At 45.9% G+C, this 13,222-nt stretch overlaps 1 long non-coding RNA gene across 1 annotated transcript; it reads right to left on the bottom strand.

Moving 5' to 3' along the window:
• Positions 1 to 493: 493 nt before the first annotated feature.
• LOC128098926 (uncharacterized) lies at positions 494 to 13,205 on the bottom strand. Its single transcript, XR_008214390.1, has 2 exons — positions 9,745 to 13,205; positions 494 to 4,662 (listed from the first exon to the last, which is right to left on the bottom strand). It is a non-coding gene; the product is annotated as an uncharacterized LOC128098926 (long non-coding RNA).
• Between the last annotated feature and the right edge of the window lie 17 nt (positions 13,206 to 13,222).

Raw genomic sequence — 13,222 nt, 5'->3', positions numbered from 1 at the left:
GACTTTCGGAAGCCCGGGTGCTTTTGGGCAATGGTGGACACATTAGGTCCTAATGATTAGGAGGGGGAGCTAATTGAAGTAAGGTTACCAGGGCATGCCTTCTAGGGGAATATTGGGATCCTGCCTTCTTTCTTTTCTTACTCCCCGGCTGCCATGTGGTGACTGCAGCAGGGTACCCTGTACGGTGATTTGAAATAAAATGGCTCCCAAAGGGAGTTGTACTATTAGGAGGTATGCATGGCCTTGTTGGAGTAGCTGTGGCCTTGTTGGAGTAGCTATGGCCTTGTTGGAGTGGCTATGGCCTTGTTGGAGGAGGTGTGTCACTATGGAAGTGGTCTTTGAGGTCTACATATATGCTCAAGCTGCACCCAGTGAGCCAGACCACTTCCTGTTGCCTGCCTGTCAAGATGTAGGACTCTCAGCTCCAGCATCAAGTTAGCCTGCACACCACCATGTCACACCATGATGATAATGGACTGAACCTTTGAAAATGTAAGCCACACCAATTAAATGTTTTTTCTTTATAAGAATTGCCATGGTCATGGTGTCTCTTCACAGCAATAGAAACCCTAATTAAGACAAAAGTTGGTACCAGGGATTGGGGTACTGCTGTGATAGGCCTGCCCATGCTTTTGTTGGTAGGAATACGGACCTTGGGGCTGTGGATTAAAAGGCAGTGGAATGCTTTAAGCACTGCTTACTGGGTCATTCTAGTAGAAGCATGGAAGACAGTGGGGCTGAGTGTGATTTGAACCGTGGGGCTGGCTCAAGCTGTTTCTGAGGAGAAGAATTTTAATATGTTGCCTATAGATTGTTCTTGTGATATTTTGGTGAAGAATGTGGCTTTTTGCCCTTGTCTGGAAAGTCTGCCTGAGGCTAAAGTGAAGAGTTTTGGGTTAATTCCATTGGCAGAGGAAATCTCCAAACAGTCTAGTATTGACTCTGTTGTGTGGTTATTACTGGTCTCTCTTATACCAATTTATAATGAAAAGGAACAAGAAAATGTAAAATTTGAGGTAGAAAAGAAGCACCAGGAAGTAAAATGGAACTAAGTCCTGTGTTCAAGGAGATAAACAGATTAAGAAATGGATAAAGGGGGGGGGGCTGGAGAGATGGCTCAGTGGTTAAGAGCACTGACTGCTCTTCCAAAGGACCTGGGTTCAAGTCCCAGCACCCACAGGGCAGCTCACAACTGTCTGCAACTCTAAGATCTGACACCCTCACACAGTCTATATACATGCAGCAAAAAAACCAATACAAATAAAATAAAAAATAAATAAATTATATTTTAAAAAGAAAGAAAGAAATGGATAAAGGGAGTGGTGACCTCAGGGCAAGATCCCACAGAGCTAAATTTCTAACTTGTGAAAAGGAATTAAAGAAAAGCTTAGAGCCAGGTTTGGTGGTACACACCTTTAATCCCAGCACTCAGAAGGCAGAGGCTGTTGTATCTCTGAGTTGGAGGCCAGCCTTGTCTACATATCAAGTTTCAGGACAGCCAAGCTTAGGCAGTGAAGGACAGAAAGCTGGTGAAGATGTAGTTGAATAAGGGGGCCATGTTCCCGACCCAACGAGCAGTAGAACTTGGCAGTTTCGGTCATGTGGTTCTGGCTTTAAAATCAAGAACAGAAGAGGTTATGGAATATGTCTCTGCGTCTAAGGGAAGCCGCTGAGGCCAGGCATACATCAGGGGTGTCCATGAATGGAGGCCCAAAGAGGTCATTGTGTGAAGCTGTTGAGAAACCTGGGTTACCTTGGAGACTCCAAAATGTTGGAGATGCCAGAGTCGTGGGATACCTGCCAAGGAAAGCTGCTAACAGGTAGTGAAACCAGCCCAAGAGAAAGAAGTGTGTTTCATTCAACAAAGCTGAAAGGAGTGGAGATCTAAAGGACATTTTGACATCAGCCAGACAGGGAGATGCAAAGTTCGGAGTTTGCCCAGTTGATTTTCAGTCTTGCTTTGGTCCAGTATTTCCTCACTGTGCTCCCTTCCCTACATTTTGGAATGGTAATGTATATCCTGTGTATATATATGTTGGAAGTATGTGATCTGCTTTTTTATTTGATTTTATAGGGGATTACAGTTAAGAGATTGCATGAATCTCAGAAGAGACTGAACTTTACACTTTTAAATAAGTTTGAGGCTGTTATATGAAACTATGGGGACTTTTGAAGTTAGACTAAATGCATATTTGCATTATGATATGGCTACAAGCTTTTGGGGGCCAGAAAGTGGAATGTAGTGATTTGAAAGAAAATGGCCCCCAAAGGGAGTGGCACTATTAGGAGGTGTGGCCTTGTCGGAGTAGCTGTGGCCTTGTTGGAGGAAGTGTGTCACTGTGGAGGTGGGCTTTGAGCCAGACCACTTCCTGTTGCCTGCCATCAAGATGTAGGGCTCTCAGCTCTAGTACCATGTCTGCCTCTATGCCATGATGGCACACCATGATGATACTGGACTAAACCTCTGAAAACGTGAACTACCCCAATGAAATGTTTTTCCTTTATAAGAGTTGCCATGATCATGGTGTCTCTTCACAGCAACAGAAACCCTAATTGAGACACCCTGGCAGCAGGATGCACCAAGCTGCCATGGGCTGAGACTACAGAGCTATGTAAACACAGACTGAAAGCTATGAAATCAGGAGCCAAAATAAACCTCCCTTTGTAAGTTGATTACCACAGGGATTTGTTACAAGTACCATTTGAAAGTGAAACATCGATAAGAAAGATTCTTGGGAGATTCAAGATGGTGGCAGCTGCCAGTACCCATTGGGCTACAGAGCTGCTCTGAGAAGCCTACATGATCCGTGGAGGCTACGAGGGGAGATGAGGCAGTGGAAGATGAGCCTGCAGAGCACACAGTATCTCTGGAACAACTTTTAAAAGGCAGGTCTTATGGGAAGATGCTTTCAAAAAGTGGTTTCAGGGCTGGAGGGATAGCTCAGCCGTTAAAGGCTAGACTCACAACCAAAAAAGTGGTTTCATGGAACTGGAAAAGAAGATGGCAGAACAGCATGGCGAGAGGCAGAGAAAAGAGGGATTAGAGACAAGACAGTGGCCATAGGTGTGGGAGCTCAGCCCCAGCAACAAAGGAGAATGTTGGTGCCCAGTAGGGCCAGTCCTCGTCTGCCAGGAGGCTCGGGCCATGGGCAGGGTGGTGGACAGCAACCTGGAGCTCGCACAGGCCCTGCCCCCAGACACACTGCCCAACTGCATGGCTGCCCTGACTCTGAGCAGCAGCAAGGTATCCGAGACGAGGAATGGTTTGTTTCCTGGATTGAGCCTCCTTGAAAGACTTCCATGGTCCATGCTGCTGCTGGGGGCCATGTTGATGTCCGTGGTCCACGCTGCTGCTGCTGGGGGCCATGTTGATGTCCGTGGTCCACGCTGCTGCTGGGGGCCATGTTGATGTCCGTGGTCCACGCTGCTGCTGGGGGCCATGTTGATGTCCGTGGTCCACGCTGCTGCTGGGGGCCGTGTTGATGTCTGTGGTCGACGCTGCTGCTGCTGCTGGGGGCCATGTTGATGTCCGTGGTCCATGCTGCTGCCAGCTGCTATGGACAGGGAAGCTTTTGCAGTGGTATCAGTAACTAAAGACTCCTAACTGAGAATGGGAGACATTGAAGGCAACCTCTCTCCCCGACAAAAAAGAAAAAAAGAGACAGTACCAACAAGAAGCTATTGAAAAGAGTCCTTAAAAATTGTGACAAAGAGCCAGGCCGTGGTGGCACACGCCTTTACTCCCAGCACTTGGGAGGCAGAGACCAGCCTGGTCTGCAGAGCGAGATCCAGGACAGGCACCAAAACTACACAGAGAAACCCTGTCTCGAAAAACCAAAAATAAAAAATGTGCTAAAGATGCTGACGTGTCCCTCTTCACAACTGATGGCTTCTTGCAGGGTTGTGGGGGTGGGGGCAGCACACTCAGTTTCCTTTAAGGGACCGTCCACTGGGAGACTGATCGTGCTCCAGTGGGTATGTGGGCAACAGAAATTGGACTTGGTGGGCTCGTTTGTTTTGTGGGGGAGGGCACAAGGATGGGAGGGTGGATCCAGGAGGAATGGGAAACAAGTGTGATGGGGTGCATTGTATGAAATTGCCAAATAATTAATAAAAATATTATGTTGGGCAAAGAATAAAGAAAGTGAAACGTCCCCCACTAGCTCATGTTGTGAATGCTTGAATGCTTGGTCTCTGGTGAGAGGTGCTATTTGGCAAAGCTTGGAAACCTTGGGAGGTAGGTTCCGACTGGGGGAAATAGGGCAGGTTTGGGAGTGTGTTATTCCAGGTCCTTCTTCTTGTGCCCTGTGCTTCTGCTTGGTCAGGAAGTAAACAGCTCCCCTCCAAGGCCACAGTTCTCTGCCCCTGTGCATGGGGCCAAGCAGCCATGGCAGTGAAACCAATGCTTCTTCATCTGAATTTCTCCTCTCCTGTGTCTTGTCACAATGACAAAAACAACCCCTTCACACACCGTGACGGAAGCTGCCTGCCACAACAGTCCACAACCTGGGAAGAACTCTGTCCGTAGAAGCAGAAGGAATGCAGGGGTGATGACGTGCACAGGTATAATCAACACTGCTGAAAACATATGCTCAACATGATGAGAAAATACAGGAGACAGAAAAAGAACCCAGTGGAACTTTGTCTAGAGGGGAAAAGCACCTGTAATTAAAAAAAAAAAAAAAAAAACATTGGACAAGAGGAACAGGTATCACACGCTGACAGAGAAGAGATCAGTAGCTTGAGTGAGATGGAGCAACCACAGTACCAGGAGGGATAAGAGAGTACTTGTCAATCTTCTGGACTTGGTGAAAGCTGTAAATGCCTAGCTCACCTTGAAGAGAGAGCTGATTGGTTCAATCTAACACATTTCCAAGTAACCTGCTGTCCCTTCAACTGAGTGCAGCTCCCCTCCAATACCCTGCAACTGGGCCCTCAACTGAGTGCAGCTCCCCTCCAATACCCTGCAACTGGGCCTGGGTGGACCTCCCCTCCATGTCCCTGCTTCTTCCCTGCAGAAGTGTCTGTGCTTATGGAACATTTGGTGCCTCAGACCCCACCCCATCTGCTTCAGGAACCCACATAGGTGAGTCACAGGCACATCACCATCACAGGGCCGAGGAGGAGGGATAACAAAACAGCATCTTCAAGAGTGGTCCTGCAAAACTGACCCAGAAGACTAAGACACTCAAACTCCCACAGCTGGCATACTGTATTCCAGCAGACCCACAGAAGAAGCACTGTGTGGGAAGTGGGAGTCCCTCAGAGGAAGACGGCCAGACCCAAACTGGACCAGAGGAAAGGAGAAAGAATTCTAGAATGGGAAATGTGGTGGTACCTAGGAAAATGGTTTTCTTGTTTTAAATTTTTCTTTAAGAGAGAAGTCAACTGATAAAAGTAAAACTGGTAAGCTGGGCGTGGTTGTGCACGCCTTTAATCCCGGCACTCGGAGACAGAGGCAAGCAGATCTCTGTGAGTTCGAGGCCAGCCTGGTCTACAGAGAGAATTCCAGGGCAGTCAGGGCTGTTACACAAAGAAACCCTATCCCTAAAAACAAACAAACAAACAAAAAGTAAAACTGGAGACAGTGTTGTGGGATATGTGACATCCATGGGTGTGAGCTGTATGAACACAGAAAAGGACAGAAAGTCCCACTACTGCCGGGCATGGTGGCACACATCTTTAATCCCAGCACTCACAAGGCAGAGGCAGGTGGATCTCTGTGAGTTCGAGGCCAGCCTGGGCTACAGAGTGAGATCCAGGAAAGGCTCAAAGTTACACAGAGAAACCCTGTCTCAAAAAAAACCCCAAAACAACAACAAAAACAAACGACAAACAAAAAAACTGAAATTCCATTATGTACCACATTTGCCGGGCGGTGGTGGCGCACGCCTTTAATCCCAGCACTCGGGAGGCAGAGGCAGGTGGATCTCTCTGAGTTTGAGGCCAGCCTGATCTCCAAAGCGAGTTCTGGGAAAGGCGCAAAGCTACACAGAGAAACCCTGTTTCGAAAAAAAAAAAAAAGAAAGCAAGTCCCACTACTTGTGGGTTTATGTACATATGTACATATTGAATTAATATGGAACAATTTGAAATTGGATTCTGTCATTTGAAGGTGTGAGCTTAGACGATCAAAGTAAAGGAAATAAAAGGAGGCTGGAGCGTTGGTTCAGGGGTTAAGAGCACTTATTGTTCTTGCGGGGGACCCAGGTTCAATTCCCAGCATCCACACAGTGGCTCACAACCATCTGTAATTTCAGTCCCAGGGGATCTGATGTCCTCTTTCTACCTTCTCAGGCACCAGGCACATATGTGATGAACAGACATATAAGCAAGCAAAATACTCATACATATAAAATAACAAATCTAAAAAATATTAAAGAAAATAAAAGAGGTGCTAGAGATTGAAGAGTTTATCTGACATTTTTATTATTAGTAAAAACTCAGGAGTCAAATATCGGGGTAAAAACCTGATTGATCAGAGAAGCAGTGGAGAAGCAACCGGTGACCTCCCCTCTCTCTCCTCTCCCTACCCAAAAGGGCCAACAATCTTTCTAAAGCCCTCCCTACTACTGCCTTTATCTCTCTGGATGTATCCTGGGTCCTCCAAAACCTCTATGGCTAATTCTGTTCATCTAGTCGCTAACTCTGCCCTGATTTAAGGTTAAACTTTATTAACAGTCTCAGAGTGTCACTGTGCAGTCAAACATCCCGCAACAAGAGTTGGCTCAGCAGTTAAGAACACTGGCTGATCTTACAGAGGACCTGAATTCAGTTTCCAGCACCCACATAGAGACTCACAATCATCTGTGACTCCAGCTCCAGGTGATCTGAACCCTGTTCTGGCCTCCTCAGATATTGCACACATGTAGTGCTCATACATACACGCAGACATATAAAAGTATTATCTTCTAAACCGGGCGGTGGTGGCTCACGCCTTTAATCCCAGCACTCGGGAGGCAGAGCCAGGTGGATCTCTGTGAGTTCGAGGCCAGCCTGGGCTACAGAGTGAGTTCCAGGAGAGGCTCCAAAGCTACACAGAGAAACCCTGTCTCGAAAAATCAAAAAAGAAAAAAAACCTTCTATAAAAAAAGAAAAGAAACCTATTTGGGGTGGGAATGGGCTTCACCTGGCAGAGTGCTTGTCAAGCACACACAGAGCCCTATGTTCAATCCCAGCATCACATAAACTCGGTGTGGTGGCACACACCTGTAATCCTAACACTTGGGAGATAGAGGTAGGAGACCTCAGAAGTTTAAGGTCATTTTTAGCTACATAGCAAGTTTGCAGCCATCCTGAGATACATGAGATCCTGTCTCGAAAGAAAGAAAGAAAGAAAGAAAGAAAGAAAGAAAGAAAAGAAAGAAAGAAAGAAAGAAAGAAAGAAAGAAAGAGAAAGAGAGAAAGAAAGAAAGAAAGAAAGAAAGAAAGAAAGAAAGAAAGAAAGAAAGAAAGAAAGAAAGAAAGAAAGAAAGAGAAAGAGAGAAAGAAAAAAGAAAGTCATGCATGGTGGCACACACCTATAATCCTAGCATATTATAACAGAAGGCAGAAGCAGGTGGATCTCTGTGAGTTCGAGGCCAGCCTAATCTACATACTAAGTCCCTGTCTCAAAGAGGGGGGATGAGGAGGGAGGAAGAAGGAGAGGGAGGAAGAGCAGGAGGAGGAGGAGAAGGAGAAAGTGGACCCTGTGTCCAATAACCAACTGTATCAGCACCGGAGACATGAATTAGCAAGCGCCGTGTCTTAACAGGACTTACAAAGCCCAACAAGTGAAAACATGAGTTGCTAACTCCAAGAGGAAAGATCCTGAGTCACTAGCCGCCTTGCCACTGTAAGAAAACAATCAAGGTCAATAACTTATAAAAAGAAGGGGCTTATTTCAGCCCGAAGTCTTGGAGGTTTAGTCCATAACACAGTGCTTTAGACTTGTCAGCAGAACAAAATCCACTTATTTCATGTCCAGGAAACAAGAAACAAAGGCACAAAGATCCCACAATTTCCTTCAAGGGCATCCCCCACAAAAGACCTACTAGGCTCCACCTCTTTGTTTGTTTATTTGTTTATTTTTCGAGACAGAGTTTCTCTGTGTAGCTTTGGAGCCTGTCCTGGAACTCGCTCTGTAGACCAGGCTGGCCTTGAACTCACAGAGATCCACCTGGCTCTGCCTCCGAGTGCTGGGATTAAAGGTGTGCACCACCACCGCCCAGCTTCTAGGTACCACCTCTTAAAGCTGTCACTGCCTCTCCAGTATGGTCAACCTGGTCAGCAAGGCTTTGACACATGGCTTTTTGAGAACAGCTATCCAAATCACAGTAGCTCTGCCAAATGACATGACAGACAAGTACAGGCGGACATTCTGTGTGGTGTCATGAGCCACTGAAGGGTGGATGGATGTCGGTGGTTCTAACTGTCTGCTATCAGCTGTAAGAGCCAGTGATAAGAGAGCAGATTGTTCGATTTATCCATAGATGAAATTTGCCCAGGTACACGCTCTGTAGGCAGAGATGCAAGGACATTAGTTCTAATTATCTGGATAAGACATGAGGGCCTGGAGATCCCGCTTTCATCTTGAGAATGGGCAGACAAGTTCATATGAGGTTTGTTGTTTGAGACAGGGTCTCACTGTATAGCACTGGCTGGCCTTAAACTAAGAGATCTGCCTGCCTCTGTCTCCTGAATGCTGGGACTAAAGGCATGTGTCACATCTGGCTTTGAGCTTTTGTTTTTAATTATTTGCTTGGGCACATGCCCATAGAGGCTAGAAGAGGGCATCAGATTCCCTGGAGATGGAATGACAGGTAGTCATGAGCTGCCTGATGTGGGTGCTGGGAACCTAATGGGCATCCTCTATTGGAGCAGCAAGTGCTCTTAACCACTGAACCATCTCTCCAGCCCACCATGAGGTGATTTTAACGAAGTAAGTGTGCTCCATGAGTTTGCTCAGGTTACATCAGCCACAGAAGCAGATAGTATACGGAAACTGGTCCCAGCTTAGGGGTGTGAGGGAGGCTAGGTGTAGGTAGTAACATCTGTGCTGAGCTTCAAGAGCGGAGTGGGGCATGCATGTTCCAAGGCAAGGCTGGGAGGTAAGGAGCAAAGGAGAGAGAAGACCCGGCGGCAGAACGGTGGAGCAACAGGGAGGGCCGAGCTGCAAGCAAGCCTGGGGACAGCAGCTTGTGAAGAGCTCCATATGCAACCGCTCAAGTGCAGCTCCCAAGGGCCTGCTGGTTTTCCGAACGTTCTCTCTTACCCGCTCCAATAGAATCCTATAGCTTTTAGCCGGATGCATGATCTTTTGGAATAATGACTACACATCCAGACTCAGTAATTCTGTTCCCAAACAAAACTCAAGAGAAATTAAGATGGAGAAGAAAGGAATATTGAGCAATGATTTCCTAAGTACAGAGCTTCTGTTTTGTGTGATGGAAAAGCCCCACAAACCGACAGTAGTATCAGGTCATAATATAATGAATGTAATAAATCATATCATAAATATAGTTATTGAATGAATACTGTGAATGTAATCAATGAATACCACAAATGCAATTAATATCATGAGTGTAATTAATAAATATCATGAGTGTAATTTAAAAAAAAAAAAGAAATAAAAACATGGCAGCCCAAAGATACGTATGAAAATATTCACAGTAGCGTTTTAAAAAACAGCCCAATCTGGAAATGTGTTATCAGCATCAGGATGACCAATTGTAGATTACAGAGCAAGGAAAAGGAGGAAATTACCTCACAAGGAGCACAGACAAACTGACAGGTTAGGTTGAGTGGAAGGATTCCATGCGAATGCTGCAGTTTTCAGAGTTCCAGAAGAGGTAGGTAATCTGTATGACTGACAGACATCAGGGCAGTAGTTACCCAGGGGGTAGTCCTCTTCCTCACAGGCTGCACAGGGACGTCCACAGAGGCCCCGAAGGATCTTGTGCACACACGTACAAATTTATCAAGATGCATCCACCCTGTGTACTTTACCAATGCCAACACGAGCACCCCAGCTGCCCTTTTGTTCTCTCAATCCAGTGTCTTCACAAGCTAGGAGCCAAATTTCAGGACTCAGGAAGTCCAGGGACCCACTAAAGTCTCACTAACATGACCACCTAAACATAAGTCCGACAACAGACATGCCAAAGTGCATGGGGGAAGCCCAAGAGGTCTGAGGCCTACACAAACGACTACAGACAACCAAGGAATTCTGAGAGCAGAAAAAAAAAAAGGGTCTTCCTCAGGGGATGAATGGCCCTCAAGTGGTTATCCAACACCAAGCAGCCATCCCTGAAAACACACATACAAATAATAGTACACACACTGAGCAGTTACAGTTGGGAAGATATGTAACAATTAATGAGAAAAGAGGGCAAGGTGTATAAGGGAAAGTCTGGAGGGAGGAAAGGGAAGGGAGAAATAATATAATCTCAAAATAAATAGAAGTCCAGCTCAGGGGTTTTCCCCCTGTGCCACGCCCCTTTCCACCCCTCCAATAGAGACATGGAAATTGAAAGGCCCAATACCATTTCCCACTGTTGCCATCAGATGTCTTCATATCATCTACTCGGAAGTCCAAGGTTTTCACTTAGAATTGGTATTTCATTTTTCAAGCAGTATACCTACTTTTTTTCTGTCCATACTACCTTCTACTTGTTTCAAATTATTCTTTATGTGACTTAAAAATTGGGTCAACACCATTGGTGTGTCAAAACATTTTCATGAAAATGGTCGTCTCTTTTATAATGGTGCTAAAAATTCTGACAATACCTTCTGAACTTTTTTGTTGTTATTGTTGTTGCTGTTGTTTTTCAAGACAGAGTTTCTCTATGTAACAGCCCTGGCTGTCCTGAAACTCGGTATGTAGACCAGGCTGTCCTCAAACTTGCAGGGATCCGACTGCCTCTGCCTCCCGAGTGCTGAGATTAAAGGCATACACCACCACTGCCTGGCACCTTCTGAACTTTTTATTCTCTTTTTTTTCTAGATGTGACACTAAACTGCACCTTTAAAAACAAAGTACTAGTAGGGGGTCGGGGATATGGGTGTATTCATGTGGAGGTCCAAAGACAACTTTGTGGAGTTGATTCTCTCCTTCCATTTTTGTGTGGATTCTGGGGATTGAACTCAGGCCATTCGGCCTGCATTGCATGGGAAGTACTTTACCCCAGGGACATCTCACTGGCCCTGGCCTGTCTTATCCTTACCATGCTAATTTGGAACATTTTCTTTTTTGTTTGTTTTGGTTTGGTTTGGTTTTTGGTTTTTCTGTGTAGCTTTGGAGCCTTTCCTGGAACTTACTCTCTTACTCTGTAGCCCAGGCTGGCCTCGAACTCAGAGATCCACCTGCCTCTGCCTCCCGAGTGCTGGGATTAAAGGTGTGTGCCACCACTGCCCGGCAGGCACTCTTTCTTGTTCAGAGCTTTTGTTCCTGTCTGTCCTCAAACTGCTCATCCTCTTCCCTCAGCCCCTGAGTTCTGGGACTGCAGGCCTAAGTCACCAGGTCAGACTCTAGGAGGTCTTTAGTCTTAAAATAGTTAATGTATGATGTTCTCTTAGATTTTCTTCTCATTGATGATTAAAAATTTTCACTCAAACCACAAGTTTTAACAGTATTTTTGAAGAAACATATGTGTGAAGCACTATATTCCTTTGGTATTATGATTTGATTTTTGGTGTTATTTGTTTTGTGAGCACTGAACACAGGGCCTTACACATTACACAAGCAGTTTGCCAATAAGAGTTACATTCTCAGTTCTACTTTGACTTTTCCAGAAAACTTTTGCACCCACTGTCCTGTTACAAACAATAAGGTGCTCAAATTCTTGGCTGGGGAAAAAAAACTGAGCTACATTTTTATTCCAGAACTTTGTTTTGTAAAAGACAAATTTTATTTTGTACTGACTTCTTACAGTATTAAACTAAGTTGAGGTCTGGGCTCCATTACTATTTTAACTTCTTCATTGTCCTGAAGATTAACAAGATTCATGCTTATTGTATTTTAAAATACGGAATCAAGGGGCTGGAGAGATGGTTCAGCAGTTAAGACCATTTGCTGTTCTTCTAGGAGACCTGAGTTCAGTTCTCAACACCCTCATCAGATGGTACCTCTTCTAGCCTCCAAGGGCACCTGCACTCACACGTAGCAAATACACACACAATTAAAAAAAAAAAGAAATACTTAATCAAAACTTCATTCAGATTTTTGTCTCTCCTAGGCATCTGTTTCTAGTATTTAAAATCTTTAAAATGAAAATGCAAAAACACTGCACACCTGTTTCAAAAGAACTCACAGTGTGGCTGGTTGTGGTGGCACATGCCTGGTCCCAGCACTCAGGAGGCAGAGGCAAGTGGATCTCTGTGAGTTCGAAGCCAGCCTAGTCTACATAGTGAGCTCTGGAACAGTCAGGGCTACACAAAGAGACCTATTTTAAAAAAATCAAAACCAAAACCCAAAACAAAACAAAACCTTGACATTGTGCTAACACAGCACATTGAGTTAGTGAGTTCCCTGAACCCACCAGTATTTATGTAACCGCATGTAACTTGATGCCAAATTAAATCCAAATGTCCCTTCAATGACACAGGCCTAGTGTCAGGGGTTTCTCAAGACATGGCCACCACAAACGCTGAAGTCAGGACGTGGTTGCATGGAACCTAATCCCAGCGCTCAAGGCACACAGCAAGAAGTCTCTGACTTAGCAAACAGCACTGAAATCAGAGACCCCTCCAAAAGCAAATTCCACAGTGTCCCACCTCACCCCGTCCCTTCACACAGCCTTTGCTCCAGCCCAACAGGATTCCTTATCCTGAAGATCTGGAGCAGTCAGGCTTGGCTCGGTTTCTTCATCTCTCCTATCTCTCCAGTTCCACAGAACCCGGGGAAGAGGCCTTCCCTGAAGGCGCAGTGCCGAGGCCCACACCGAGCCGCCAGACAAATGCAGGAGCTTAGGCATCCTCAGAGGCTGCCCACAACACCCTGGACAGGCAGCATGCTGTGCAGGATTCAACACACCGCTGTCCTGTCGCGCGTATCGCGCAATAGCCGAGGCCTACTGGGTCCCGACATGCCACCACTGGCACTGAAGGCCATCAACATGAAACGCCGAATCGCCTCCTCCGTCTGGCCACAAAGTAAACCGTCCCTAAACTACAGGACCAGAGTCTGTCCGGACTTCCGGCCGAGTCTGCGCAGCTGCACACACCCAGTTCCGGCGTGCCCCAC

This window comes from Peromyscus californicus, unplaced genomic scaffold (genome assembly GCF_007827085.1).
Source record: "Peromyscus californicus insignis strain IS unplaced genomic scaffold, ASM782708v3 Scaffold_6__1_contigs__length_162567912, whole genome shotgun sequence".
Classification (NCBI taxonomy): Eukaryota; Metazoa; Chordata; class Mammalia; order Rodentia; family Cricetidae; genus Peromyscus; species Peromyscus californicus.
The sequence above is the reverse complement of the archived record's forward strand: the minus strand, read 5'-3'. Positions and strand labels throughout refer to the sequence as shown.